The sequence below is a fragment of the Trichechus manatus genome, unplaced genomic scaffold (genome assembly GCF_000243295.1).
Source record: "Trichechus manatus latirostris isolate Lorelei unplaced genomic scaffold, TriManLat1.0 scaffold00131, whole genome shotgun sequence".
Classification (NCBI taxonomy): domain Eukaryota; kingdom Metazoa; phylum Chordata; class Mammalia; order Sirenia; family Trichechidae; genus Trichechus; species Trichechus manatus.
The window spans coordinates 4,086,450-4,113,893 of NW_004444067.1; the positions used below are offsets into that span (position 1 = coordinate 4,086,450).

The 27,444-nt window shown below is 41.1% G+C and overlaps 1 pseudogene; it reads left to right on the plus strand.

The window, feature by feature from the left end:
* Positions 1-172: 172 nt before the first annotated feature.
* Positions 173-27,444, plus strand: part of LOC101355550 (transmembrane protein 132B-like) — a 90,233-nt pseudogene continuing 62,961 nt past the window's right edge.

Genomic DNA, 27,444 nt, shown 5'->3' on the forward strand with positions numbered 1-27,444 from the left:
TGGTCACTCAGTTCTCCGCCCCAAAGCCGCCTCCACGGAAGCTTGGTATTGGGGCGCCGAAGCCCGGTGTTGGAGTCCTTTCCCCACCGCGGGGTCCGGAGTCGACCCCCATCCGCAGGAAAGCTTGGGGAGGCAGAATTCCCGAACCCCTCGGACACCCCAGATTCGGCCCATGTGTTTCGGGGTGCGGGTTGGGGTTGTGGTGCTCAGCGGCGCTGTTGTCTGCGGAGGTGGGTGCGAGTGTGCCATCCCAGAGGCCGGTCCCCGGAGGCCGTTCCCCAGGTCTCTGCGGCGGGAAGGCGCCGCTGAGCGTCGGGGATTGACGCACGATGCGCACGGCACGGCGCTGGCAGCGCTGCGAGGCCCGCTGGCGTCGGGACGGTGCGTGTTGGTATTAGCGCACGTGGGCCGGGGTGGTCGCGCGCAGTCGGCGCCACCAGTGAGGGGCAGGAGGAGGCGGCCTCAGAGCCCGCACTCTGCCGGTCACAGGCGTCTGTCCGGTGCAGGGGCGCGGCTCAACCGGAGAAAAAGCAAAATTGTCGCCTATTTGCGGCCCTCATGGAGGCGAGGGGTCTTGATACTGGCTCTCAGGGCGGCGGTGCCGGAGGTTAAACCCACTCCGGATGGGCGCTCAGCGTCTCCTCCTGCGGCACCTCTGCGTAGGGCTGCGGTTCAGTCCCAGACCCTGGATGAGAATCGTTTCTCTCTTGAGCTGCTATCCCTAAAGTTCTTCTTTTTATAATTAAAAAAAAAAAAAAATTATTGTGGCGATATATATATATATATATTTGTTTAGCTAGACACACACATAAATACATGTATGTGTATATATACACATAATATATGTATATACATATATACACATATATATCTATATAGCTATACATATATAGGTATGTATTGGAACCCTGGTAACGAAGTGGTCAAGAACTTGGCTGCTAATCAAAAGGTCGGCAGCTCGAATCCACCAGCCAGCTCTTTGGAAACCCTGTGGGGCAGTTACACTCTGTCCCTTAGGGCCGCTGTAAGTCTGAATCGACTCCACCGCAGTGAGTTATATGTATATACACACATATATAGTACAGCAAAACTTTTGCCAACTCAACAATTTTTGCAGGTATAATTCAGTGACACTGATTACCTTCATCATCTTGTACAACCATCACCATTATCCAATTCCATATTCCACTATTAACAAAAACTCAGTGTCTCTAAATCTCTTGAAGTTCAGCTAGAAATGCACTGTATGTTGCATTACTAAGTGATATGCTAAAATTGCATCTGCTTTTTTAAAGTTATTAAGCACAGCCTACATTTCCAGGGAAATCCATCTTCCTAGAGTACATGGGCCCCTAGACAGCCCAACTAGGCCCGGTTCTTCACAAACATGCTCTTCAGTCTAGCAGGAGTGGGTAGGGAACAAACCAGATCTCCAGATTCAGGTTGCAGAGTAATGCTTGGAATGAATACTGAAGGGCAGGATGCTATTTTAGAGCGGAGGTCTGGAGGTCCGAATAGGCTTCTGTGGGGAGATTGACTGAGGCATGAGTGATGTGAGGAAAGAGCTCCGTGAACGCTTGGGAGAAGCTGTACAGGCAGAAAGGGACAAGTAAAACTGAAGTAAGTATGGTGTGTTGGCACAACAGCAAGAGTGTGGCTGGAGCAGAGTGAGGAAGGAGAAGAGTGAAGGGAGGTGAGATTTGGAAGGTGGCAGGGGCAGATCCATTCTCACTGTTACGCCATGTGTGGCTGAGGCTGGAATTGACCCCAATATCCATTCTCCTTTCCCTTTCTCAGACACAGAAACCCTGATTTTTAGCTAAACACTAGGCCACTCAGATTATTGACTATATTTTCTAGTTTTCCTTTTCAGGTAGGTATAGCCCTATGATTAATTGATGATATGACAGAGTAAGTGATGCCCAAAATTTCCTTAATGTGTCCTTAAAGGGAGAAGGCATACACTTCCTACTTCCTGGCAGCTGGAACGTAGGTGTAATGGATGAAGCTCTAGCATCTATCATGGTCCATGAGGTGACCTTAGGGATGGAAGCTCTGCACAGTGGGCCGAAAGAAGGATCTGGGTCTCTGATTAACAGCCTCTAGACTTCACAGGTGCGAGAGGGACATTAACTTCTTTCTTGTTTGAGGCACTGATTTTGGGGGTCTTTCTGTGACTCACGGATGAACCTAATTCTATTCCATACACTGTGATAAGGACGTCCATATTTAAACTAGAGGAAGTGTGCTAAGGGCTTTCAGCTGAGGAGTGACATAACTTTTGAAAATCTCACTCTGTCTGCTGTGAGAGATTGGACACTAAAGTCCAAGAGTGGAAGCAGTAAGATTGGTTGGGGGCTATTGCAGTTATCCAGGTTGAAGGTGCTGGTTGGATCACGCTAGGTAGAAGTGCTGTAGGTGATGATAAGCAGTCATATTTGGGATGGATTTTTTCGAGGTTTTATGTGTGTGTGGTGAAAATATACATACCAAAACATTGCCTATACAACTTCCGTATTTACAATTCAATGACATTGATTACATTTTTCATGTTGTGCCAACATCATGGCTATCCTTTTCCAAAGTGTTCCATCACCATTAACATGAACTCAGTGTCCCTTAAACAAAAATTCTCCCTTTCCTCCTCCCTCCCACCCCTGGTAACCACTAATAATCTTTGGTTTCTATATATTTATGTATTTCATATAAGTGATATCACACAGTATTTGTCCTTTTGTGACTGACTTTTTCACTCGGAATAATGTTTTCAAGGTTCATCCATATTGTGGCATGCATCAGGACTTCATTTCACTTTATGGCTGCATAATATTCCATTGTTATGGGTATACCACATTCCGTTTATCCATTCACCTGTTGATGGACGTTTCAGTTGCTTCTGTACTGTGTATTTTTGATTTATCAAATTTATGGCTTTGAAAAAATTAAACTTTATTGAGGAATAATTTATATACAGTAAAACACACCCATTTTCAATGTATAGTTTGATGCATTTTCAAAAATGCATATACCTGTGAAACCACCACCACCATGAAGGTATAGAACATTTCCATCACCCCAAAACATTTTCTCATTTCCCTTGCCTGTCGATACCTGCATGAACTCAAGACCCAGGGAAACCCAGATCTGCTTTCTATCACTGTAAATTAGATTTGTTATTTCTAAAATACCATGTAAATGGAAGCATACAGCATGTCGTGCCTGGCTTATTTCACTCATTAAATTCTTATGAGATTCCTCCAGGTTCTTATGTGAATCAGTAGTTCACTCTTTTATTGCTGAATAGTATTCCATTGTATCGATGTACTACCATTTGATTATCTTCTCACATGTTGATGGGTATTTGGTTTGTTGCCACATTTTGGCTATTTTGAACAGAGCTGCTATAGGCATTCATGTATAAGCCTTTGTATTTTCATATTTGTGTGGTTTCATCTCTCTTTGGTAAATTCTGAGAGTAGAATTGTTCATCCATAGGGTAAGTGTATGTTTAAATTTATAGATTTGCTGGAAACTGCCAAGCTTTTTCCAAGTGGTTGTACTGTTTTACATCCCAACTAGTAGTGATCTTTGAGAGTTGCAGTTGCTCCTCATTCTTAGCAACTCTTGGTATTGTCAGTCTTTTTAATTCTATCCTTTGCCTATACAACCCTGATTTCATTCCCATGACTGGTGTGCCCAGCTAAAACCTGTCTTTCCCAGCATCCCTTGCAGATAGAGTTGGCCGTGTGACACACAGTTCTCCAATGAGATGCAAGTGGATATTCTTTTTTGTGGCTTCTGGAAAATCCTGTTAACTGGGCATAGGCTCCTCTCTCCAAGATGGCAGCATAGGAATAACGTTTCCAGGCGAGAGGCCTCTGCTCATCTCCACAGCACGCATGCAGGCCTGAGCTCTGAGGTGGGCTTTTCTCCGTGCTGGTGGTTTGTGGACATGTGTGTACGGCACACGCAGCTCCTGGGTTCTTGGTCTCCTCAGCTTCTAATATTACCTCAATGGTTCCTCCTCAGAGCAGGATTTCATTCCCTGCAGCCGCCTGTGGGGATCCAAGAATTAATCCCTAAGGGGAGGGTGACGAACCTTACCCAAACACTTTTCGTACTGGTGCTTTGGTGGATCCTGGCTCCGCAGCCCTAGAATACAAAGGCCCAACTGGGCAGAAGTTAGAATTTCTCCGGGCAGATTGTGGAGGGGTTCTGAGAGTTAAAAAATGGGCCAATGGGCCGTGTGGGCCCTGAGGCATGGATGCTCACAGAAGCTAATAATGAGTGAGAGAAGAGAAAGACAAAAGTCATTTAAGTACACTGCAAATTATCACTCACGCAGATAACACTTTACACTCAGTTGTAACTTGCCAGTTTTCCACAGGGACAATTATCTCTGAATCCTGTAGCGCCATTTATTGGCAGTTCCCTGAAGGAATATGACATTTCTAACTAAATGGAGTTCACATTTTATATTCCTCATCTATAAGCTACTTGTTGACCTAACTCAGTTTCTAAGAATCCCATTAATAATTCTGTCTTTTCTTTTTCTCCTTTCCCACTTTAGTGACAAAAGGCCAAGGGGTCACCGTCAACATACCAAGACTTTCCTCCCCATCACCTTACCTTCTTGGGAGCTGTCATATCCTGAGTACAGAGACCTCCTTTTTCTATAAGGAAACCACCTGGAATTGAGTCATTCTTTATACACAAAACCATGTGGCCTCCGACATTTAAAGCTAGCTATAGGCCTTTTTCTGTAGAAAAAGTTGTGCCTTTGGACTTAAAGTTGACTTCAAACTATTTAGGACCAACCGATAAGTTTACTTGCGACTGGAAACAAACAGTCTACATCATGAATGAGAAAATCTACCTGAGTTGACCCAAAGGCAGTTTCTATTTTACATTATGGGAGGGGATCGACCACTACAACACTATGGACACATTGTCATGCTCTCAGTAGAAGTGAGGGGCAGCTGCTGGCTTCAGGGTATCTTGGCCTGTGTGTCTCGGAATTGGAGCTCCTGTCCAGATGATTCATTTGCCCACAGGGATGGCTGGGAGGATAGTCAGTGACAAGTCTGAAGGGAGGCCTGAGGGCTCTATTCTACTCTCCAACAAGGAAATGAGAAAGAAGATGATAGGCTGGGTGAACGGGTACCGTTGGCTTTTATAGGCCCAAGAAGATTCTTGGCTCAGCCAAGAATCTGTGGTTGGAGGCAGCCATGTCAGCTGGCAGCCTTCCAAGTCAGTCATACATGGAGGTTGGTCAGTACCCACATGGTCCTCACTGGCAGTTCCATCATTGATTTGTTCATCCTGAGATACTTGCTTCTGTAGTCAGCTTCTGATATGGGGGCACAAGGAGGATGAGAACCTGATTGGTGTTTGGCAGATGTATGTTCAAGAAGAGACAAAAGAATTATAACTTCAGGGAACCTTTTGTTTAATATTGAAGACCAAATTATGTGGACACACACATACATAAGTGATTCTTTCTGCATTGTGGACTAAAGGAAGGGTGTAGGATGGCAATTATACAAATAAGAGAGATGAAGTTAATATGGTATGTTAGTTTCCTGTTGCTGCTGAAACAAATTACCACGAACTTACTGCCTTAAAACAACACAAATTTACTGAGGTCAGAAATCTGAAATGTGTTTTGCAAGGTTAAAACCAAGGTATTGGCAGGGCTGGTTACTTTAGAGGAGAATCTATTCCCTTGCCTTTTCTAGCTTCTAGAGCTGCAGTCCTTGACTCATGTTCCCTTCCTCCATCCACAAAGCCAGCAGCTTAGCATCTTCAAGTCTCTCTGCTTCTGTCTCAGATGGCCTTATGTCTCTCTGATCTCCTGCCTCCTTATAAGAACGTTTGTGATTACATTGGGCTCATCTAGATAAGCCAGGATAATCGTCCTATCTCAAGATTCTTAATTTAATCACATTGGCAAAGTCCCTTTTGCCATATAAGGTAACATAGTCACAGGTTCCAGGGATTAGGACTTAGACATTTTGGGGGCCTATTATTTACTCTGGAGCCCTGGTGGTGCAGTGGTTAAGATCTCAGGCTGCTAACCAAAATGTCGGCAGTTAGAATCCACCAGCTGCTCCTTGGAAACCCTATGGAATGATTCTACCCTGTCATAGAGGGTCGCTATGAGCCCAAATCGGCTCAATGGCAACGGCTTTGTTCTATATTTTGTTTTCGGTTATTATTCAGTCTACTACACAGAACTAGAAAGACCCTGCATATCATTGATGTGGGGAGCTGTACTTTTTTTTTATATACTTTGGATGCTTTAGATATGCAGATAGTTGCAGATGGTTAGTGAATATATTCGGAAGGTTTAAGGAGAAAATATAGGCATTTTGGCATTTAATTTCCTATCTGTTTGAAACTGAAGGTAATACCATTCCTTTTATCTCCTTGGAAAAGGTGTTAGCAAGTTAAGGACTCTCATTCAGTTAATGAGAGCAGTTTAGTAATGGCATAATTATAAAATTTGTCCATAAGAAAATTACTCATTAAAGGTATTCCGTGACTTACTGAAACAAAATAGACAGATAGATAGATAGATGCTACTGAGCTGACTCCAACTCATGGTGACCTAATTACAACAAAATGAAATGTTGTCTGGTCCTGCATTATCCTCATGATAACTGTCAAGTTCAAGTCCATCATTGCGGCTATTGTGCCAGTCTATCTCACCAAGGGTCCTTCTTACCCTCATTGGCCCTCTACTTCACCAAACATGATGTCCTGCTCTAGAGATTTATCCCTCCTGATGACCTGTCCAAAGCAAGCGAGTCAGACAGTGTTCCCTTTTGATCCATAAGGTTTTCATTGGCTAATTTTCAGAAGTAGATTCCCAGGCCTTTCTTCCTAGTCTCTTAATCTGGAGGCTTTGCTGAAACCTGTCTACCATGCGTGACGCTGCCGGTACTGTATTTGAAATACTGGTGGCATAGCTTCTAGGATCACAGCAACACGCAAAGCACCCCAGTATGACAAACTGATAGATGGTGGTGTTAAAGCAAAGCAAAAACAAAAAACAGAGTAAGCCACTGGTTATTTGCTTTTACTTTCTCTAGAACTAGTGGTTCTCTACAACCACTGCTTGCTAGAGCACAGTGGTTCAGAACATGAGTTTGTTCCTGCCCTTTGTTGACTTGCCTCCTTTTTAAACCACTGTTTGTACTATCAACAATGGACCACCAGTAAGTGATTTCAACCCACACAGTTGTATTCACGTGGGCTGGAGAGAAGTTTCTTAGTTGCTGTCTAGTTGGCTCTGACTCGTGGTGACCATATGTTTTACAGAACAAAATGTTTCCTGATCCTGCACTGGCTTCATGATCCTCACACTCATTGCTAGGTTTGAGCCTGTTGTTGCAGCTATTTTATCATTCCTTCTCATTGAAGATTTCCCTTGATTTTGCTGACACTCTACTGAACATGATGTCTTTTTCTAGTAATTAGTCTTTCATAATGACATGTCCAAGGAGCCCTGGTGGCACAGTGGTTAAGGTCTTGGCTGCTAATTGAAAATTCTGTGGTCTGAGCCCAACAGCAGCTCCATGGAAGAAACATGTGGCAGTCTGCTTCTGTAAAGATTTTCAGCCTTGGAAACCCTATGGGGCAGTTCTACTCTGTCCTATAGGGTCACTATGAGTCAGAATCAACTCAGTGGCAGTGAGCTTTTGGTTTAATGACATGTCCAAAGTGACCCAAAGTCTCACCATCCTTGCTTCTAAGGATCATTCTGGTTGTATTTCATCTAAGACTGATTTGTTTGTTCTTCTGGCAGTCTGTGGTACATTCAATAGAACTAAATAAATCATGGGCCTAAATTGAATTTAGATTTATTTGGTCAGAGCTAATTCTAATCTTTATTTAGTCATGAATAATCCATTCATATTGTTCTTTTGGCTGAAAAACATTTTTCCTACCATAAAGGTGGTTGTAATAATCAGGTTTCAGGGGTAGGGTAGGGCTACTTTAATAAGATTTGCGAGCAGCCTTTGAAACATTCAGCTTGTATTAGTTATGTCAAATTCATCTGTTGGATTGAAGACCATGTGAGATGGTTTTGGGACAGGACTGCCAGGAGCTCACTAAGAAAAATAAGAGAATTGTTTGCTCTGCAGAGAGATTTGGCATGTTCTCTTATTCCTGTCTACAAATATAAGAATAACCTCAGAGAGAGATGCTTAGTAACCAGGGTTGTTGGCAAAATCAGAGATGTGATTAGGATTTAATCTTTATTTGTGTATTTATTTGTCAGACATATAAAGACATTGCATGACCAGTTGTGATCTCTGTTGGCACAAATTGTGACATTTAAACATTATTGATAAGAGATTTGAAATTTGTATAAAGGAATTCCAGAAAAATCACGTCTCTATTACTTTACTTAAAAGCTGGACTGGTTTTTTAAAATAATGTGTTCATCATTTTCTTTTCTCTTCTCCTTTTCCCTTGCCTTTAGGATTTGAGACTTTCTGGTTAAACTTTCCTCTCTTCTGATGAGAGTTTCTCTTTTTATTCATAAGTCATGGGACCTCATGAAACTTCTCCACTTGCCAGCCTTCACTTCTCTGGAATGTTCCTCGAACTGCTGTACGTATCCAAGAATTTCCTATAGCAGAGGTTTCCGTGGTGCCGGCACCATCTTCAGGTTCAACCCTCTGCCCTTCTGGCAGCTCTGGTCACTCTTGTCACAGCAACAACATGACTTCAGCAGTTGCAGTCCTTACAACCTTTACCACACCGTTAATGGAAGAACGTTGTTATCTTCTGGCAGCTCAGGCACAAGATCTGGGAGTCACTCTGTCACTGACCTGAACTGAGTCCCATGTCAACCTTTAACCCAGTGCAAATGCTAACCAATCAGATTGCACACCTGAAATTGGAGGTGAGATTAATTTCACACAATTACAGTTAAGGATGGATTTTCCCAAACGAAAATCAGGGAACTCTTGGAGGTAGAGAACAGTATTGGATATCGTGAAGGCAACCAGCATACATCTGCTAATAAGAAAAGGATATTTAAGATTCTTGCATTTGTGCATAACCATATACCTTTGAACTTCAGTAGAAATGATTTCTCATATGCTGTTTCTAGGTAAAAAAGTCTTTCTTTAATGGTCAGACTTTGCTCAACAATATCCGTTTCAGAGTCTTCTCTGTTCCCCACTGATCGGTTAAGGATAAAGAAAGCATGAGCTAAAAATGGACATGCCGTTGTCATAGCAACCCGTGTGAGGAACATCTTCTTAATGGATTTGATTGAGGGGAAGCAGATAATAGGAATTGGGGGGTATTTGACTAAAGCTGAAGATATGATTCCCATTTGCAGCTCTAGATTGTACATGAAATGTCTATTCAAATGTCCAGCAGCACACTCTGTCTCCACCAAGTTTGGCACTAGAATAAAGCTCATGTTTTCTAGGTTAAAGGAAGCCAGAGTTAGGTAGTCCAGGGATGTTGGATAGAGTCGTCAGAGAGCTAGGCTTTTGTCTGGCTTTGTGCATGACCATGCTTAGAGTGTAACTTTGGTGCACGTGGGTGCAAAATCACCCATCCTCCGCCATCACCCATCACGATGCAGACACCAGCACCCACACCAGAATGCTGACGTTAGGAGGTTAGTTCAATTTATTTAAGGAAGAGTCCTCTGCTCCCTTTTTTTCTGGAAGTAAACACCAGGCAAAATCAGGGAGGGGAAGTAGGGAAGAGGGGAGTAGATATTTCATGTATAAATTTTTAATTGCTTACCTTGCATGCAATCAGACACTCTCTCTAGTCCTCCACCATGTCTGCCCACTTGGATCAGAGGCCCCTTTGAAGCTCTGGGAGCAGCCCCTGAGCATCCTCAGTGTATTCCAGGCTGTGTTTTCCTCTGCTCCATGTACATATCAACAATTTCTTCCTCTTTCCATCTTCCTTTTTTTTGAAATCTTTCTCCTGCTGAAGGTTCATCTCATGCTGTTTGCTCACAAGTTAATTCTCTTGTACACTTCAGTGGTGTTTAGAGCAGTTTTCATGGAGATGTGAGCTGAGTGTGTGTGCTCACCTCCATGTCTTCTGTAAAGGAACATTTTCATTTTTCCCCCCTAGATCACATAATTATTTGTTACAGAGAATTTTGAAATGCATAGGAAAAGATATCCAAAGACATGCACCACCCCCCTACTTAGGCTCATATCTCTGGTCAAAATTCAAATTTGGTTTTTGCAGGGAAGCTTGACAAAATGATTCTGTTGTTAATCTTGAAGGAGAAATAAGTAAACTCAGCCAATAAAATGGTGATAAAGAAGATTGTTCAGAGGAAAATAATCCTCCCATATTATAATGAACAATGTCGTTTATCTACACGAATTAAAACTGGTATCACCGGCACTAGTAGGGTGTCCAGGTATGGACCAGGAACTTGAAATTTACCTCCCAAATTGGAGGGTGCCGAGAGACCACAGAAAGAGGTGGGCAACTCCAGTGTGACAGCAAAGGGGTCTTTATTAGGGAGTTTTACACACCGCGGCAGATGGACCCTGGCAGCAGGAGGACCAGGGCAGATCTCACTTCCCAGCAGAAGAGAGCTGAGGCTTTAAAGTGGTCAAGGACAAGGGTGGCTCCACACCAGAGGGTCACATAAGACTGCCTCAGTAAGTCACGTAACAGGGTCTTGGAAAACAGTGCACTAACAGAAACAGCAGTGAACTAATGCAAAGGGTGAGGGCAGCCATCTTCAGCCTCACAAAGCCTGTTTTCCCCTTCATATGGGCACAAATCAATGAAACAAATAACTCGTGAGCAGATACTGGTATTTGTAAGAACTTAATAGGACTTAAAGAGAAAGTATCAGCTATCATTGAGAATGCACAGAATTATTTGAATAGGATATGGAGAAAATGGCTAGTTATTTGGCAAAGCACTCTGTGAGGTCAGGACCTAGCCAAGTGTGATGACTAAGTGAAAACAGCTGGGTTTAAGATGATGGGAAAAGGGAAAGACTGTGCCAACTGGAGTGTACCTGCTCTGCAAAAAAATTCAAATTCAATTCAGAAAATCTATGCAGTAAAATACAGTTTCTCTGCTTGTTCATTCAGAGGTGCTGTCCAAATTCAGCAGATGCCAGTCTCTGTGACTTGTGAGCAAAATCTCACATTACATCATATGCCAAAATAAATTTTAAGGGGATTCCAGAGTTAAATGTAAAATATGCAGCTAGCCAGCCACACAACAAAGAGGGGGGGAAAACCTAAAAGCAAATGTAGGTGAGTATGTATTTGATCTTGGCTGGGGGAAGGATCTTCTCATCATAAAAGTGATGGCAGGAATCATAAAAGAAAAGATCAATACTCTCCGTTGTGTTTTAAAGCTTTACATCTGTCTTTGATTGGCCTATAGAATATTGGTACCCTAGGATCTTGCCAGAAAAATATAATCTCAAACTCTGCTTCTTAACTCTTGCAGGGAGCTCGGGTGAGCTTAGTAAGTGTTTTAGGAGTGAAATAAGGTTCTTAAGAGTAGACAATACATTCAGTTCTCTAGAGTCATCTTCTAGATTGTCTGTGCATCAAGCCAGGCCCTCTGGAAGCCATTGGCTGTTCTGGGACCAATGCTTTGTTCCTTGAACAATTGCTTTCACTTAAGTACTCTTTTCTGCTATAGCCTACTTTGCATTAAAGGCATGGTAAGAAGCATCCAAATAAAATTCTCATTGTTTTATTTTGTGTGTGTGGAAATGCTACTGTGTCACAAAGGTTCTTTGTCATAGACACTCACCAGCAACATTTCTCTTAGTCTTTAAAGCTATAAAAACTGTCTTTCATCTGTGGTCACTATCTGTTCCATAACATATTGTGCTTTGTTCGCTGGACATTTCAGAGCTAATTTTGCAGTTCTATTTAGTTACTGCTTAGAGTATTACGGTGTCGATTCTTGTTTGGTGAGTGAAAAAGAGGAAGACTGTCAACGAGCTGGACTGAGAGAGTGGCTGCAACAGTGGGCTCAAGCATAGCAATGACTGTGAGGATGGCACAGGACTGGACAGTGTTTCGTTCTGTTGCACGTAGGGTCGCTGTGAATTGGAAGTGACTCGATGGCACCTAACAACTAACTTGGGCAGCATAGCGTAGGGCTAAGAGGACGGACGCTGGGTCTAGAGTGCCTAAGTCAAAGCCCAGCTTCGTTAGTTACTAGCTCAGTGATCGTGGGCAAGCTACGTAACCATGATGTGTGCCTCAGCTTCCTATTTCTAAAGTGGGGGATAATAATAGGATCTGTCTCAAACTGTTGTGAAGATTAAGAAATAATCAAACTTTTGGCCTCCAGAGCTGTGAGAGAATAACTTTCTATTGTTTTAAGTACCCAGTTTGTGGTACGTGGTTGCGGCAGCCCCAGGACGCTCACAGATTTTGGTTTCTTTCCCTCTGAGCGCGGACAGCCGCGGCACCCCCTGTTGATGGGAAAAAAGACACTGATAGTGAATACCAGGACTGGGGAGGCATGTTGGCTGCGCAGGCCACCGTGTATTTCTTAATACACATTCCCATTCCTAAAATGCTCTTCAATTTGGATATTATGTTTGTTGCGGTCTGGTTCCAGGACAAAAGGTAGCCCTATCAGCTGACATTTATAACTCTCCAGGTAAGCTTTCAGATAGATTTTGCTTGAAATACGGAGAGACAGGACTATAAACTTCACACTAGGATTTCAGATAAAGCAGAAAATTTTACCACAATGATGGAAAAAGAGATTGCTGCCTTAAATTTATTTTAGACCAATACTTGAAAGGGGCAAAAACTCATCTTCGTAAAAGACAAAGAAGACCCATGCAGAGAGTGAAAAGAACAGATGTAACATTTGTATTTACTTTAATTCCCTTTCTATATCTGGAACAGATTCAGAATGGAAATCTCTCCCCGGGTTTCCTCTGGGTTTAGGAGAGACACTATCCACATCTAGGAGAAGGATATAACCAGGAGATCTGACCCCCAAATCTGATGGGTGTGTGCTCACTCACTTTAGTTGGAGAATGTCGTGGTAAGACCAGGCACTTCATGACATGTCCTCTCCACTTACAGCTCTCCTCTCCGATTGATTTCTGGGTAAATTTGGCATGTAACTTCCTGATTATAGAGTGAATGCAAACCAACAAAAAACGAAATTGGATTTTGTCCAGGATTTCTATAAATGGTGCTTTTGAATTGCTTTACAGTGTCAACATAAAAACCTCACTACAGTGGGAGCAGTCAACACTTCCCCATAAAAACCAAAAACAAGCCCATTGCCAACGAGTCAGTTCTGACCCATAGTGACCCTATAGGACAGAGTAGAACTGCCCCATAGGGTTTCCAGGGAGTGGCTGATGGATTCAAACTGCTGACCTTTTGGTTAGCAGCTTGAGCTCTTACCACTGCACCACCAGGGCTCCACACTTCCCCATAGATAAGGATAATGCCTAGAACAAATTTTTCCTCTCCCTTGAACTATACAAATCCTGGCCAATCTGTATCTCCACATGACTGACAAGAGACATTTCTGAATAATTCCCAAGAAAATGCCACATAAATATTTGTGTGTGTACAAACATATTTATAAATGTGTAATGTAAAATGTTACAGATTTGGGATGATTATATACAGGTTTTGTGCCTGCTTTTCCACTTAACACATTGTAAACATTTACTTGCGACAGTACATAATTTTTCAGTCATGCTTTTGGTGGCAGTTTAATATCCCTTACATAGCGTGTCTGAACCATAATTGATTTGTTTCTGATGATGGATATGTAGATTGCTCCTAGCTTGTGGCTGTTATAAATAATGCTTGACATAAACATCCTTACACTTGAATTTTTTTCTTGATTTCTTTGTATTTTTTTAGAATGTATTTGGAAATAGAGACTTACCAGGTATAGGCACTTTTAAATCCCTCAGTGATGCTTAGTTTCCAAAGTACTACTTGTGTGTTAGCCATGCTCTCCTCCAGCATTTCTCGGTTCCTTGCAGAAGAGACTATGTCTTTCCTGACCCTGTTGCATCCCTAGTGCCTGACACACTACCACCAGTTGCTGTTGAGTTGATTCCAACTCGTGGCAACACTGTTCGCGTCAGAGTAGAGTGGTGCTCCATAGGGTTTTCAGTGGCTGATTTTTTGGAAATAGATTGCCAGGCCTTTCTTCTGAGATGCCTCTGGGTGGACTTGATACCTTAAACCTTTCTGTTAGCAGCTGAGTGCATTAGCCGTTTTCACTACCCAGAGGTAAGCATTGCTGACTTGATGCCTGGAAGAATGAATGAATAAATGATCTCCACTCCCTAAAGCCCAAGAAGGCATCAGTTCTACTGGTGAGACTTCAGGGGAACTTCTTTTCTAAAGACCCTAACACCATCTCTAGTATAGTTCTTCTTTTAGATAAGTTTTGTGCATAGTAAAATTCATGAGTCTGCTTGTCTGAAAATGTCTTGTTTGGCCCACTTTTTTGTTTGTTTTGTTTTGTGCAGATTTCTAAGTTCAAAATAGTTCCTCCTCAGAACATGGAAGGTATTATTTCATTGTTTTCTTTTCCTGATGAGATGTCAGATGTCAATTTGATGCTATTTCCTGTGTATGTAGGTATGTATTTTTTTTTCCTTTCTGTAAGCTTTTAGGGATATCTTTTTTCCCAGAACCTGAGATGTCATCACTGTATGTTTAGCTACTCGTCCTTTTCGCTTTTCATGGATAGCACTCAGTAGTTATTTTCACTGTAAGGGCTCAGGCCTTGTTCAATGCTAGGAATTTTTTCCTATTTTTTCTCTGATTATTTCCCTTTTATTCTAAGGATGTATGAGCTTCTTGATCTCTTCTTTGCACCTTTTAACTTATCTTCCAACTTTATATCTTCTTGTGCTTTTCCTTTGTCATCTGTGGAAATTTTTTAGTCAAATTTTCCAAATTGGATGTTCAATTATACTTTTTTTTTCCTTTCTATTGTTCACCTTTCTGGTGGAAAAGTTAAGGCTCTTTCGTGCTGGCCTAACTGAATTCCTTTGCTTACCTTGCGGATGTTCAAGAACCCCTTGGGCAGCTGCCTCCTTTTTCTGCTCACTTTAGAAAGGGGTGTGTGTGTGTGTGTGTGTGTGTAGTCCCTGGGTGCACAAATGGTTAACAAACTCAGATGCTAACCAAGAGGTTGAAGGTTTGAGTCTACCCAGAGGCAACTTGGAAGAAAGGCCTGGAGATCTATTTCCAAAAAATCAGCGATTGAAAACCGAATAGAACACGGTTCTACTCTGACACGCGTGGGGTTGCCATGAGTCAGAGCGGACTTGACAGCAGCTGGTTTGGGGGAGTGTGTGTGTGTGTGTGTGTTAAATAATGGTGTGTAAAATGCTCATGCTCCGTGTTATCGGTTTATGGGAAACTGGTCCCATTTTCCTCTTCAGTATTTTGTAATTGCCTCTGATGAGTTATGCTGTAAGGAGTTTTCAGAATAATCCAAAGAAACAGTGCTAATCAGAGATGCGAGGTATATTTTGTGGTATTTTTGTCCTAACTAGAGGATTGTTGTTCTAAATCTGTTTCATCATATTTCTTCTGAATGTGGAGCATACCATTTATCTCTGTGTTATTTCCATTGGAAAAAAAAAAGTCCCCACTCTGCTGTGTGCTAAAATGACTATCACTGTCATTAAAATAAAAAAAATCCAGAAAATTCTTAACAAGAGGCAGAAGACAATGAGTTATGTAATGGTGTAGTCTGTATACTCTGTCATTTTAAGGCTAGGTATAATTTCTTTATAATTGTGCAAAATTGTGATCCTTGCAACCTTGGTGTTCTAAATCCCCAAGTCTTTTTTGTAAGAAATTAATTCCTCCTTCCTCTTTGTTCTTACAGCATTTTGTTTAAACTTCTAGTCTAGCAGTTATGCCAGTGCGTTATACTTAACTGTATCTGCACTGTCTCTGATTATGAACTCTTTGCAGACAGGGATTGCTGATTTAGGGATGTCTGTGCCCCCAGCACTTAGCACAGGACTGTCAGCTTATCAGCACTCATTAAGTGTCTGTTGACTTGAATTAAATTTGAAATACAGTGTAAGAAAGCTTGCCACCTACCTCCAGTCCCCAGCAGTAATATTTGTTCCCCCTGTGGCAATATGGTTGCACTTATTACTAAATGAGTGTGTTTGAGCATTCTCTCTAAATAGAACATCAAAACCTTTATCCAGTAATCATGCTTTATGGATTGAATTGTGTTCCGGCCCCCACCCACCCAAAGGGTATGTTATAAATCCTAACCTCTATGCCTGTAGTTACAATCCTATTTTGAAACGGGTTGTCTTTGTTGTGTTAATGATACAGGATTAGTGTAGCGTGTATCTTGGGTCAGTCTCTTTTGAGATATAAAAGAGATTAAACAAGGGAGCAGAGAGAGGTGGGGGAAGAGAAATGCCAAGCACATGAAGATTGCCCAGGAGCAGAAGCTCAGACGAGACGAGGACCTTCCTCCAGAGCCGACAGAGAGACAAAGACTTCCCCTAGAGACGGAGCCCTGAATTCGGACTTCTAGCCTCCTAAACTGTGAGAAAATAAATTTCTGTTTGTTAAAGCCACCCGTTTGTGGTATTTCTGTTATAGCAGCACTAGATAACTAGGACACCTGGTAATCATGCTTTATTGGGTTTTGCTAGATAAGCTTCATGCCTGCTGGTGGGTTGGAATGTCATGATCAATATTAGGAGCCATCTCTCCAGAGGGAAAAAGTAAAAGATCAGCCAGTAGTAGTGCTCATTTTAGACTGTTTGGCTTTGGAATTGGTGATAACTTACGTACCTTATTTATAATTGTGACTGAGTACAAATGTAGAAGGCACGTTTTCCTCTGTAATTTTGCAGAAGTCTTGCCTGTAAATCGTAGGACCCACACTTAATACAAGTAGAATATCAAGCTAAATGCTCACAAAGTCAGGAATTTCTTTAAAACACTCGTCTCCTCTCTTACTCACCTCCTACCCTTTTCCCCCTTGCTTGACTTCTCACAAAAGAAAACAGTATTTCTGTGACGTCCTTAAAAACACCACATGTATTCCCATCTCAGCCCCTTTTTCTTTATTCTGTTCCCCTGGACTCCTGACGTACAGAAATCCTGATATAATAAATGAGCGTGGTTTTAATCCACTAAGTTTCTGGTAGTTTGTTATGCAGCCACCGATAGCTAACACAATACAGTTATCTATTCATTTAGAAGTTATGTGTTCATTCAAAAGCCAGAATCCCTCATCCTTGCCCTTCTTTTCACGACTTTTATATATTTTAACAGTTTCTTTTATCACCAGCTTAAACATTTCAAGAGGACAGAATGTTTTTTTCTTTTTAGAATGGGTTCATTTGATAGTTCCACTGGATGGCATATGTGTGCTACCCCCTCCCCTTTCATTGCAGTCTAGATTCACTCCTGCTGCTTGCCAACTGTGTGAAGTAGTGCTGGTCAGCTTGTAACCTTTGGTGCTCAATGATTAATTGTAATTATGTGCTGGTACAGATAGCAGTGGACACAAAGAGAAAGGAGATTCATATCTGGCATTAGAAATGAAAATGAACAGCTATATCTAATTTTTTTATACAGAACAAACTCATTTTATGGTGGTTTCATATTTCAGTAAAAAAATAGAGACTAAATTTCATTTCATAGCATGGCTGAAAATGGAAAGAACAGATGTAGCATTTATCCCATGATGCAGGTTAATATCGCACCTAATAAGGTTTTCAGCCCGTACCAACCACCATGAGAAGATTTCATTTATTTTCCATCTGTACATAAATTTTACTTGTTATGAAAATTATTTCAGAATTTTTTCAGAAATAGATTGCAAATAGATAGCATAAGATATAATCTTTGAGCTAAGATACTAAAATGGCAGAGTATGTCTATGTGGTATGTGTGCATATAAATAATCTAGCTCGTTGTTTCTATTAAAAAAAATAACAACAGCTAAATGTCAGACTTTTCTCTGCGATCACAGCAAATACTCTCTATTAAGAATATAAACCCGTTGCCATGGAGCTGATTCCAACTCCTAGCGACCCTATAGAACATGGTAGAACTGCTCCCTAGGGTTTTCAATAATCTTTATGAAAGCAGACTGCCACATCTTTCTCCCACAGAGCAACTGGGGGGTTTGAACCACCAAATTTTCAGTTAGCAGCCAAGCGCTCAACCACTGTGCCACCAGGGCTCCTTTACTAAGAATATACCATTCAGGATTGCCAGTTTCAGCACCAACATCTAAAAAGCTTGGAATTCATCACTCCAGTCCTTACAACAAGAACAAAGATGAAAAAACTGAAAGTAAACAACCTTTCTTGGACCCGTCAGAGAGTTGAGGCCATGGGGCAACCTGCCACCCCACAATCTGGAGAGACAGAGGAGTACAGAGAGTCACAGCCGCTATCAACTTGCCTGGGACAGAAGGCCCTGCCATCCAGTCAGCTCCAACTCATGACAACCTTATGTTGCCTGGTCCTTCACCATCTTTGTGATCATGGGTATGTTTGAGTCCATTGTTGCAGCCACTGTGTCAGTCCATCTCATTGAGAGTTTCCCTTGTTTTTGTTGGCCTTTTAATTTACCAACCATGATGTCCTTTTCAAGGGATTGGTCTTTTCTGATGACATGTCAAAAGTAAGTGAGCTGAAGTCTTGCCATCCTCAATTTTAAGGAACATGCTTGTTGTATTTCTTCTAAGACTGATTTGTTCTTTCTGATCCGTTCAGCAGTCTGAGGTGCATTCAGTATTCTTTGCCAGCATCACAACACCTACCATAAACTGATAGGAATGTTTAAATGGTGATTTTGATGAATTGTTGGAGGCTGAATGTGGACTAGCTGGAGAATGAGAAACTCCTGAAGTCCCAGTCTTAGGTTGCCTCCCTCACTGTTGTGGATTTTACCTCCATGAACCCCTCAAGGTTTTCACCATGGATATCCAAGAAAATCCACCTTGTGTTTCTGGCAGGAGGAGGAGAAAAGGAACCACTTTAAAAGTTGCCTAGGGTGTTCCCCACAACAAAGGCTTAATCTCCAAGAGAAAATACTTCATCAGAGTCTTATCTGACTTGGGGGAAGGGCAATTCGTCTACTCTGGACCCCCTCTAGCCTTCCTGTCTCACCTGAGCGAAGGGACAAACAATCTGAGAAACACTTCTAAAGGTCACAGCACAGGACTCAGGCCCACTGAAAGAATGAGACTGAAGCATAAGATGATAGAACACTTTCCCTCTCACACACGTTCCCAACACAGCAATAGGGCACCAGCATAGTAACAGTGGATCACAACTGAAAGAGCTGCAAGACACAGGCTCTATTTAAGAAAGACTTCTTAGGGAAACCCAAATACAACAGGAAAGATAAAAACAAGGGCTCTAGAGAAAACAAAATCCTCTGGCACTTAAAGCCAAAGCAAATATTAAGCACAGGCCAGTACCTAGCCCAGTTAACATAAAACTGCACACTGAACTCCTGTTTACCTCAGTTCCTATTACCTGATTCATCATGTCTGAATTTCAGTAAAAAAACAAACAAAAAAAAAACTGAGGAGAGGGCATGTACATTTTAGAGAGATTTTTGATATGATGAAATCTAAACCAGTCCATTCTGTGGTGGAAAATGTTTGACAAATTGGGAAACATAAGACCCTGAGATCTGTTAAACCATAATCAAAACTCCAAGAAATTAAAACAAGGTTTATTCCAAGCAGTCGTTCTATGTGCATGCGGGGAGATAATTTTGTTTCTTAAAAACAAGTGGCTCAAAGTAGACTAGTTACAATTGTAAAAAAAAATAAATCTTTGAATTAGCTCAAAACAATAATATAATGTTTGATTGTTTTATAACTTAATAAACAATTTGCAAATTGGGAGGGTACTTGAGTCTCCCATGATTGAAGGAAAAAATGAAAAAGAAACACTCCTTAGGATTCAAGTTTCCGCAGAAGCTTAAATATTGTTTTCTTAATGAATACAAGTTTATATGGTGACCAAGTACCTAATGGGTACTGAGTCAACGTTAGAAAGGTAACTGTTGAGAATTTGGCCCTGTACCCCTTTGCAGCTATGAGATCTCTTGAAATTAAAATTGAGGAAGTCCAGAGTCTTTTTTATTAAATCATGAGGTAATGATGTTGTTATCGACTACCCTTTTCTAGGCAGAAAACACAAATTTACAATGCTGCAGAGCAGCTTTTGGTAAACAGACAAACAAAAAATGAGTCAATACTTTTGCAGTTTGTGTCAGGCTTTTTTACAGTTAATTTTTGGCTTTTCGATAGTAAGGAAAAAAACCTTAAAGATCTTTGTTATTAATTTTTCTTTCACAGATCCTAAAAAACCAAAACCAAACCTGTTGCCGTCAAGTTGATTCTGACTCATAGAGACCCTGTAGGACATAGTACAACTGCCCCATAGGGCTTCCGAGGAGTGGTCGGTGGATTCGAACTGTTGACCTCTTGGTTGGCAGCTGAATTCTTAACCACTGTACCACCAGGGCTACCACTGTAATTTTGAGGGAGCTGATCTTAATGGAACAGGTTTATATTCAGGATTGAATTAGCCACTTATATTGGCCTTCCTCATCTTTTTGTTGGGTTTCAGGAACAGAAAGCCACCTCCAGCACTTAAGGGCAGTGTGACACTAAATCAAAAAGAATACCCTAGTCGAGAATTCCCAATTTCTTTTCAGCAGTGTGAGAGTTCAGCTGTTGGTGGGGTTTGGCATGAAAGTGGGAGAGCCTGGAAGTTATAACAGAAAATGTCCGCAGGACAGTTAGAGGATTGTAGCTGCATGATTGCTGGTGCTGGCAAAACTGGATATCCATTTGTAGAAAAATGAAACAGGACCCCTACTTCATACCATATACAAAAACCAACTCAAAATGTATCGAAGACCTAAATGTAAAACCTAAGTGTATGTAGAGATCATGAAGAAAAACATAGGGACAACACTAAGGGCCCTAATCTATGGCATAAATACAATATCAAGCATAACTAAAAATGCACAAACTCCAGAAGATAAATGAGATATCTGGGACCTCCTAAAAATTAAACACTTACGCTCATCAAAAGACTTTATCAAGAGGATAAAAAGGGAACCTACAGACTGGGAAAAAAATCTTTGGCAATGACATATCTGATAAAGGTTTCCTATCTAAAATATATAGAAAAATCCAACAACTCAACAATGGAAAGACAAACAACCCAATCATAAAATGGGCAAAGGACATGAACAGACACTTCACCAAAGAGGACATTCAGGCAGCCAAAAAATACATGAAAACATACTTGCGATAATTAGCCGTTAGAGAGATGCAAATCGAAATTACAATGAGATACTATCTCATCCCAGCAATAATGGCACTGATCAATAAAACAGAAAACAACAAATGCTGGAGAGGTTGTGGGAAGATTGGAACACTCATGCAGTGCTGATGGGAATGTAAAATGGTAGAACCACTATGAAAAATGTATGGTGCTTCCTTAAAAAGCTAGCAATAGAAATACCATATGATCCAGCAATCCCACGATTAGGTATATATCCTAGAGAAATAAGAGCCATCACTTCTAATAGACATATGCACACGGCTGTTCATTGCAGCATTACTCACAATAGCAAAAAGGTGGAAACAATCTAAGTGCCCATCAATGGATGAATGGATAAACAACCATGGTAAATACACACAATGGGATAATACACAAAAATGAATAACAATGAAATCTGTGAAGCATCTCACAACACGGGTGAATCTGGAGGACATTATGCTGAGTGAAATAAGTCAGTTCACAAAAGGACAAATATTGTATGAGACCACTATTATAAAAACTCAAGAAAAAGTTTACGCACAGAAAGAAAAAATCTTTGATGGTTACAGAGCTGGGGGAGGGGAGAGGGAAGGGTTGGGGGGAAAATCACTAACTAGATAGTAGACATGTGTTAACTTTGGTGAAGGGAAAGGCAATACACAATATAGGGGAAATTAGCGCAACTTAATCAAGTCATAGGAAAATACTGAGAGGAATACCAAAAAAAAAAAAAAAAAGGCAACCATAGTAAATACTATAACATATACAAGCCAGTAATAACAGTAAAAACAATCTTACAAGCAGATACATAGGTAGATATGTATGTTGAATAGGGGTAAGAGGGAGGAAATGAGTACACTCAGGTACACATAGGTTTGGCTGTGGATATTTTTACATACATATTTGTATGTGCAGCATGTATATTCAGATATATAATAGAGCACACAGGGGGCACAGTCATAGAAGCTTCCTAGACACAACAAAATACTTGAAGTGATCGAGTTGCTAGGGCTGAAGGCTACAGACCATGGTCTTAGGGGACACCTCGATCAACTGGCATAACATACTTCATAAAGAAATTGTTCTACATTCTACTCTGGTGAGTAGCATCTGGGGTCTTCAAAGCTTGCAAGTGGCCATCTAAGATACAGCTATTGGTCTGATCCTGTCTGGAGAAAAGGAGAATGAAGAAAACCAAAGACACAAGGAAGCAATGAGTCCAAAGGACTAATGGACCACATGAACCTCTCAGCCTCCACTAGCCTGAGACCAGAAGAACTAGATGGTGTCTGGCTACCACCAACTGCTCTGACAGGGATCACAATAGAGAGTCCTGAATAGATGGGAGAAAAATGTAAAAACAACATTCAAATTCACAAAAAAGACCAGATGTATTGGTCTGACAGAGACTGGAGGAGCCCCTGAGACCATGGCCCCCAGACACCCTGCTAACTCAGAACTGAAGCCATTCCTGAAGTTCATCTTTCAGCCAAAGATTAGACAGGTCTATAAAACAAACAGTAACACCCTTGGGGAACGTGCTCCTTAGAACAATCAAGTACACGAGACCAAATGGGCAACACCTGCCCAAAAGCAAAGATGAGAAGGTAGGAAGGGGCAGGAAAACCAGATGAATGGAAATGAGGAATGTGGGGTGGAAAGGGAGAGAGTGCTGACACATTGCGGGGATTGCAGTCAACGTCACAGAAAATTTGTGTATAAATTATTTAATGGGAAACTAATTTGCTCTGTACACTTTCACCTAAAGCATGATAAAATGTTCCAAAAAATTTCAACCATTCCTTTTAACTTATGATGTAAAATCTATCATACAAAAATTATAAAGTTTAATAAAGATGCACACCCTTTTATCTACTACCACCCTTAAGAAATAAAACATTGCTAATGTATTGAAACCCTCTGGAATACAACCTCACACCACATCTCCCTTCCACCACCCCCCAGAAGTAACTATTATCCTGCATTTTGTGTTTATCATTTTCATGCAATTTTTATACTTCTACTACATACATATGTGCATCTAAACAAATACTTCTGCATGGTTTTAAATTTTATAGAAATGAAATAATTTGTATGCAAAGAGCAGCCTTTTATCACTCAACGTTGTAGTTGTGAGAATCGCCCCAGGTTGATACATGTGGCTTTAGTTCATTTATTTTCGTGATTGAACAGAATTACATATTATGAGCATCTCACAACTTGTTTATCTCCAGTAATTTCTTTACAAATGAAATTTGAAGATGCTGAAAAAGACCCAGTGCTTTCCCCTTCGCTTTGAGAGGCTTTTGGTGAACTGACACAGGATGTGCACATGGGAAGTTCCCTTGCTTCATCTACTCTGAAAAGTTGTTACTGGAGGCAGAGACATGTCCTTTATAAAACATGCTGATATCAAGGGCATGGCTGTTCCTTTGCTTTCAATCAGCCTCACTCTCATGATGGGCTCTGCTCATTGACAAAGCTATCCATCTGCTTTGTGGGTCAGTTGGTCAAGGGTAGAAAGCACCGATTAAATTCTTCATTGAAAGAATCTTCAAATGAAGAGTTTAGTCCTTGGTAGTCTTATTGGTAGTCTCTCTGAGGGATTTCAGAGCTTTCAGAATCTCCTTGCCCAGCCATTGTGGTCCAGCCTTCTCTTAGTAAAAAATAGAATAAACTTTATGATAGTTCTCTAGTAAAAACTGAATTGATTTTTTCATTCAATAATGTTATATTTCTGTTTTGGCCAAAGTATGTGTACATGCACAGACACACACACACACACACACACACACACACACACAGAACAAGGTATAGAAATGTTTATTATTCAACTTTCTTAGAAGAAAATATAAGAAGATAAGGAATGAGACAAGGAAAGGGGGGAAAATCTCACATAGTTCACAGTGAGTTCATTTGGGAAAGTTCACATTGGTGTTGGTTGTAGTCCTCAAGTTGACTCTGACTCATGGTGATCTTACGTACAACAGAATGAAATGTCGCCCAGTCCTGTGACATCTTCATAAGCACTTTGGTGTGGCTGTTCTGTCAATCCATCTCATATAGGGTTTGCCTTGTTTTCACTACTCTACTTTACCAAACATGTCTTTCTCTAGCAATTGGTCTTTCCTGATGACGTGTCCAAAGTAAGTGAGCTGAGATCCTGCCATCCTTGGTTCTAAGGAGCATTCCAGTTGTATTCTTCTAAGACTGATTTCTAAGACTGATTTGTTGGTATAGAGATCCTTTTTCACATGTTTCATATTCACAGGGCTAAACTTAGCCATTTTCCTACACTTCTTTATGGTGAACCTGCTTTTCCAGTACAACTTGATTTTCCTTTAAGATGGTCCTGGTTCACTTCATGCTTCAGAAACCAAGATTGGGGGTATTCAACTGCCAGGTTTCTACATGCTGTGAGTGGGAGGACTCCCCAGACAGTTTCAGGTGAGTCCAGCACGGTGGGGCCCCTCCCGTGCTTCATTTCTCTAGACTCTTTTCACGCCTCCTATGTCTGGGTTTGGATGAGGTTTCGGTGTGGATGAGGTTTCAGCCTCTCAGCTGCCCAGGGGGAGTTGCATGATCCTCTCTTTCTCTCTCCGTGGTTAATTCATCAAAGAAAAAGAGGTTTGCTGGGGAATCCAATTTGGAAGCATCTTTACAGTCGTCATATAGAATGTATCTTGTGAAGAATTTGGTCCCAAGTAGCATCTTTCAAAGAGTATTCTGAGGGCCTAAGGAGCTATTTAGGAGTCCCTGTGTGGTACAAATGGTTAACTTGCTCAGTTACTAACAGAAACGTTGGAGGTTCAAGTCTAACCAGAGGAACCTCAGAAGAAAGGCCTGGTGATCTACTTTCAAAAAATCAGCCATTGAAAACCCTATGGAGCACAGTTCTACTCTGATACACATGGGGTTGCCACTAGTGGAAGTTGACTTGATGGCAACTGGTAGAGTCCATGAAGTAGAGAATGATCTGGGTCTCAATGATGTTTTTTTAAACAACATTCATGAGCTTGGAGAGATGATGGGGCTTCAAGGTACTTACAAAGTTAATAGGACTCTTGAGTTTTAAAAGCAAAGTATCCACTAACACCCTTACACATCTTTCCAAAGGAAAGGACAGGTGTTTTGGTTGTCTTTCCTTAGGACTGGCTCTCATTGGAAAAGTCACTATTTGCTGAGAACTAAAATATAGAAACTGCAGGTGTCACTGCAGCGACCATAATCTTGTTGATCCTGGCAATGTGCCTGAGGAGTTTGAATGGATATTCAACTCTATAACATCAGAAAGTACTCTCTGGAAACAATTGTAATTTCAATGACTTTGTATAAAACCAAAAAAAAAAAAAAAATCCGTTGCCATCAAGTCGATTCCGACTCATAATGACCCTATAGGACCGAGTCAAACTGCCCCATAGAGTTTCCAAGGAGCAGCTTGTGGATTCAAACTGCCAACCTTTTGGTTAGCAGCTGAGCTCTTAACCACTGCGCCACCAGGGCTTCAAAAAACCAAACCTGTTGCTGTCCAGTCGATTCAGACTCATAGCAACCCTGTAGGACAAAGTATAGGACACATATTTTCTTAAACTATTTGATCAAATGTGATGGTTTTAAATTGAAGAACAGCGCAAATAGTGTTCATCACTTTTTGTTTTCTGAGAACCAATTTTGCATTCTTTTTAGAAGAGATGAAAATTACAAGTGGAAAAGTAATTATGTAACCAGGATTACATAATTAGGAGATGTTCTCACAGTTCAGTGTCCTCTTTCTCTTTCCTCTATTACTTCACTTTTCTTATTTGACCTTGCTTACGGTGTTAGAAGTGCAGAAACGTTTGCTTTGGAATAACAGTGCATGCCTATTTAATATCCCTATAAAATCCATTCCAGAATATAAATAAATATTGCTTCGTTTTATCCTTTTGGTTGAATTGTGCCGTCAACTGAGATGTTAAATGCAGGCTCATGGGATGTGTTTGATGGTTAACAAAGTGAATATATGAATATATTCCTAACAAAACACCCTGCAGAAGCTGTAATCTCTGAACTGTGACAACCTTGGGTGGAATAGCGGTTTTAATAGAATGTAACGGACGCAGTGCCTAAACCACCGTGATAAGAATTGAGAAAGCTGTTGAATGGAAAGACCCAGTGCACTTGGTTAGAAAAGGCAGAAAAGGTCTTAATTTAAAGTGAATACTCATTGTGAGGAAATGTGAGTAATTAAGATGAAAACCACGTGATTATAAAGAAGGAGAGAAGAGATTAGAAAAATAGCAAGTTTGAAAATATTCTGACAGCTACTGCCAACCCACAGAAATTGAGAGCCAGCTAATGGACTTGATGCATGGGGGCTCTGTGCATCCAGATAGCATGGAGATGGCTTTATTCCTTAAATGAACATTATGTATACTTGTTTATGTTTATGTACACTTGAGTATACCTAGGAATGAAATTACTAGGTCAAAGTGTATGTGTCTCTTAGGCTTGGTTAGATAGAGATAACTGGCTGTCATTAGTCAACTCGGACTCACGTCCACCCATGTACAACAGAACGAAACACTGCTTGGTATTGTGTCAGCCTTGTGATTGCTGGCATGTTTGAGTCCATCATCGGCAGCTATTGTGTCAATCCATCTCATTGAGGGTTTCCCTCCTTTTTGCTGACCTTCTGCTTCACCAAACATGATGTCCTCTTCCAGCAATTGATCCTCCAGTCTCAATCAAACCATTAAGTATGGTCTTTTTACTAGAATTTGAGTTCTGCACCCCACCTTTCTCCTGCTCCATCAGAGATTCTCTGTTGTGTTCCCTGTCAGGGCAGATGTTGGTGGTAGCTGGGCACGGTCTAGTTCTTCCGGCCTCAGGATGATGAACTCTCTGGTTTATGTAGCCCTTTCTGTCTCTTGGGCTAATACTTTTCTTGTGTCCATGCTGTTCTTTATTCTCCTTTACTCCAGGTGGGTTGGGACCAATTGATGCATCTTAGATGGCTGCTTGCTAGCTTTTAAGACCCCCAGATGCCACTCACCAAAGTGGGATGCAGTACATTTTCTTAATAAACTTTGTTATGCCAATTGACCTAGATGTCCCCT